We start from the raw sequence: 5,353 nt of genomic DNA, 5'->3' as shown, positions 1-5,353 counted from the left end.
GGTGTTAACTGGAACATGCTGTCGTACGTCGAACCAAAACATCCCAAACATGCTCAATGGATGACATGTCTGGTGAGTATGCAGGCACTGGAAGAAATAGGACATTTTCAGCTTCCAGGAATTTGTCAGGACCCGGTTACAAACCCGGGTCTCCGGAGTGTGAAACAGTCACTTAACCAACTGAGCCACGAATAGTCGGCAGAACCCAGAAGATGAGGCAGACACAGCAGTACTTGAGACGGTGTATTTAATGAAGTAAAAAGTGAAGTTCTTCAGGAAAACATGTAACTCCACAACCTCAAAAGGAATCCTACAAGAACAAAGGTAATCCTCCAAGACAAAAAAGGTAAATCCACAAGGTGGAAGGTAAAGCACAAAAAGCCTCAAAAGATACTCAAAAAAAACAAAACAAACAAGAACAAAAAACAGAATTCCACAAGAGAGTCCACCGGGATCAACAAGAGTTCTCAGAGTACTAGGGCTGGGTGCTAACATACAAACACAGAGCAAAGAACAGAGGAAAACAAAGGGTTTAAATACAATCAGGGGAAACGAGGCACAGGTGCAAATAATAATGGGGATCAGGGGAAAACAAAAGGTCAAAAGGCACAATGGGGGCATCTAGTGACCAAAAACCGGAACAAACCTGGCCAAATCCTGACAGAATTGTGTCCAGATCCTTGCGACATGGCGGCGGATGAATGGCACAACAATAGTTCTCAGGATCTCATCCCGGTATCTCTGTGCATTTCAAATTGCCGTCAATAAAATGTAATTGTGTTGATTGTCCGTAGCTTACCGTAACACCACCGTCACCATTGCGCAAATCTGTTCACAACGTTGACATCAGCAAACCGCTCGCCCACATGCCATACACGTGGTCTGCGGTTGTGAGGCCGGTTGGACATAGTGCCAAATCCTCTAAAACAACGTTGGAGGTAGTAGAGAAATTATTGTCCCCGGCACAAGGTGCACCTGTGTAATGATCATGCTCTTTAAATCAGCTTCTTGATATGCCACCCCTGTCAGGTGGATAGATCCTCTTGGCAAAGGAGAAACGCTCACTAACAGGGATGTAAACACACTTGTGCTCAACATTTGAGAGAAATAAGCTTTTTTTTGTGTGTATGAAACATTTATGGGATCTTTTATTTCAGCTCATGAATCATGGGACCAACACTTTACATTTTGCCTTTATGTTTTTGTTCAGTGTATATTCTCCTATGTTTAGGGTATAGTTTTGTTACCCTGGGGTACAAAAATGTCAAAGGTACACTTCACAGGTACACATTTGAACTCACATGGTACAATTAGTTATCTTGTATGTATAATGGGACATTCTTACTAAATATTTGAATTGAAGGTACAATCACCACTGCACTTTGAATGTTGGGGTCAATGTACTGGCTTAACATATTTTGGGACTCAAATGTGGGTATTTGTGCCATCTGTCAGCGGAAGTGTTGTAGCAGTTTAAGGTGGTTATGCCGACGCAAGCTAAACACCGCCTTTGACACCGTCTGTTGTGAAAATGTGTCCGTAATGAGCTCCACTGCAAAGGTTGTTGTACATTTTCCACTAACTTAATGGCAAGTTGTTTCTAGGAATTTGTCATTTATTAACTGGAAACTACTTGTCATTAAGATTGAGTGAAATGCTTACTGACTACGAGCCATTATCCGACAGTGCAGTTCAAGAAGAGTTAAGAAAATATTTAGCAAACTACAGTTAAAAAGTAACACAATAACATAACAATAATGAGGCTATATACAGGGGGTACCGGTACCGACTCAATGTGCGGGGGTACAGGTTAGTTGAGCTAATTTGTACGTGTAGCTAGGTGGGGTGGTGGTCAATGTAAATAGTCCGCACGCACATCACTTGCTGATTGGCAGCATACTGTAACAGTGGCAGCCTATCAGGAGGTTGCAGGTGTGGCTTATTCGAGGGATGGGTTTTAGCTAACTCTTTTTGGTCTTCTTTTTGGTCTTCCGTAATCCCAGTTAATGCGCTCATTTCATAAATACTCATACACTGGCAGTTTTTTTAACTCTATCATTTGTTTACAATCCTGATATCGGTACTTTTATTTTATGGTTGATGCAGCTTGTTGGCCACGAGCCAATTGGCGTTTCCCAACTAATCCATCCAACTGGTATTTACGACTTCACAACTGCTAAATTCCCACCTCCCACATGGTTAGAAACTCAAGCTAAATATTTAATACACTGTAAAACATTACATCAAACAAAACGCTCCTAATATTCTGCTACCCCTTTTGCCCTCAGAACAGCCTCAATTTGGCGGGGCATGAACTCTATGAGGTGTCGAAGCGTTCCACTGGGATTCTGGCCCATGTTGACTCCAACACTTCCCACAGTCATGTTGGCTGGATGTCCTTTGGGTGGTGGACCATTCTTGATACACTCAGGAAACTGAAAGAGCATGAATGACTCAGCAGCATTGCAGTTTTTGAAAGACTCAAAACGGTGTGCATGGCAACAACTACCGTACACCTTTCAAAGGCCCTTGTCTTGCACATTCACCCTGTGAATGACACACATACACAACCCATGTCTCAATTGTCTCCTCCCCTCATCGATACTGAATGAAGTGGATTTAACAAGAGTCATCAACAAGGGATCATAGCTGTCACCTGGATTCACTTGGTCAGTCTATTACATGGAACGAGCAGGTGTTCCTAATGTTTTGTGCACTCAGTGTATATCGCGTAGAACATTTTAACATTATACTAGATTTTCCACACATGTACCCTACCACAAATACGTATTTACGTAAATATTTGTAAATAGACACTTTGCTATGAGACTTGAAATTGAGCTCAGGTGCATCCTGTTTCCATTGATCATCCTTGATTGGAGTCCACTTGCGGTAAATTCAATTTATTGGACATGATTTGGAAAGGCACACCCCTGTCTATACAAGGTCGCACAATTGACAGTGCATGTCAGAGCAAAAACCAAGCCATGAGGTCGAAAGAAGTGTCTGCCAAACTGAGCAATCGGGGGAGAAGGGCCCTGGTCAGGGAGTTAAACAAGAACTCAATAGTCATTCTGACAGAGCTCAAGAGTTCCTCTGTGGAGATGGGAGAACCTTCCAGAAGGACAACCATCTCTGCAGCACTCCACCAATCAGGCCTTTATGGTAGAGTGGCTAGATGGAAGCCATTCCTCAGTAAAAGGCACATGACTGCCCACTTGGAGTTTGCCAAAATGCTGCTAAAGAACTTAGACCATGAGGAACAAGATTCTCTGGTTTGATGAAACCGAAATTTAACTCTTTGGCCTGAATGCCAAGCATCACATCTGGAGGAAACCTGGCACCAGCTCTACGGTGAAGCATGGTGGTGGCAGCCTCATGTTGTGGGAGTGTTTTTCAGCAGCAAGGACTGGGAGACTATTCAGGATCAAGTGAACGATGAATGGAGCAATGTCCAGAGAGATCCTTGAAAACCTGCTCCAGAGCGCTCAGGACCTTAGACTTGGGCATTTCATCTTCCAACCCTAAGCATACAGCCAAGACAACGCAGAAGTGGCTTCGGGAGAGACCTGAAAATAGCTCTGCAGCGATGCTACCCATCCAACCTGACAGAGTTTGAGAGGATCTTCAAAGAATGCCAAAAGGCGCTTCAACAAAGTACTGAGTAAATGGTCTGAATACTAAGGTAAATATGATATTTCAGTTATTTGTTATAAATTTTACAAAAAATGTAAAAAACATTTTTTGCTTTGTCATTATGGGATAGTGTGTGTAGATTGATGAGAAAAACAATGAGGCTAATAATAATAATAATAATAATAATAATAATGTAACAGAATGTGGAAAAAGCACATTGGTCTGAATACTTTCCGATGGGACTATACCTTTGATTTTGTACACCAGGGAACAACACTGATCCGTGACCATAATCATATTTTTTTTTTTATGTGTGGATATACGTTTTTTGGTAACAAATAACCATCTGGTGGCACTGATGTGACATTTAATGCACTCCAGACCAGAGGGTTGCAAGTTCCGCACTACCAGATCAACTCTAGCGGACAGCCGCGCAGTGGTTGTTTTGAACGTGGAATTGTGTTAGAGCTGGCAAATACACAAATGTCTCCCGGCACTGTACCCCAAAGCGGAAATTGCCATTGGCTACACGGAGCTGCATTAAGAGAAATCTCATCCAATTTAAATAAGGCTGCTTCACTGTGATTTTTAATCTACACCTCGATTAGGCTGGTAGAAATAATTTTCTTGAATGATTTTCAGTGTGAGTGTCATTATTTCTATATACACTCACTAGCCTACACTTTCTCGTTCTGAACTTCTAACATCAGTGGTACGGTTTTGTCTTCGTGAAAATGACCCACAGGAGCAGCCGCTCACTGATTTGACACATTTACACCTTTTAAAAGTCCTGGTATGCATTCAAAATGTAATGAGTACTTTTGTGTGTCAGGGAAAATGTATGGAGTAAAAAGTACATTATTTTTTTAAGGAATGTAGTGAAGTAAAAGTGCAAAGTTTGTCAAAACCAGTAAAGAACAAATAGCCCAAAAATTACTTAAGGAGTATTTTTACTTACATACTTATTCACAGATTTCCCAAACTCAGCCCCAGTGGCTGGGTGTATGTTTTGGCTTTTACCCTAGCACAACACAGCTGATTCCAATAACCAACTCATCATTAAGCTTTGATTATTTGAATCAGCTGTGTTTAAATCTGTGGCAGGTCTCTGTCATGTCAAAAGACCTGGTGGCAAAGCAGGAAATCCAGATTGCTTTCATTTAATAGGTTGAGAGTTAAAATCCCATGTGTGGTTTGAGTCTCAAGTGTGCTAACCACTGTTGAGGTCAAAACCATTTTGGTTCCAGTCAATTCAGAAAGTAAACATAATTCCTCAAATAATTGAATTAGAATTGGACTTTATGTCTACTTCCTGAATACAGTTCATTGTTGTATATTTGCTGACAAAATACAGTTCAGCTGTAGAAATATATAAAAAGTATTTTTTTCCTGGACCTAACTATACAATTATTTGTTTACAGTTTGTGCCATGAGTGCATTTACACTATCCTATCAGTTTAAATTGTATTTCATTGAAACTTTTATTTAACCTGAAATGCATAAATTACAGAAAATGCACACATCAAAATAAAAAATGGACATTCAATCAGTTAAAATGTCCTCAATCAGCGTCCTGATTGGCCGACAGGCACCAAAACATCACACTTCACATTGTTCCACAAATAAGGTGCCAAAAAACTCAAAGCTGATTTATCTAACTCTCTATAGACCAAAGGAATTTCCAGAGTTAGCCATCCCTAAGACCGGGTGTAGTAAC

This window comes from Oncorhynchus gorbuscha, linkage group LG01, assembly GCF_021184085.1.
Source record: "Oncorhynchus gorbuscha isolate QuinsamMale2020 ecotype Even-year linkage group LG01, OgorEven_v1.0, whole genome shotgun sequence".
Classification (NCBI taxonomy): Eukaryota; Metazoa; Chordata; class Actinopteri; order Salmoniformes; family Salmonidae; genus Oncorhynchus; species Oncorhynchus gorbuscha.
This window is presented reverse-complemented; position numbering follows the sequence as displayed.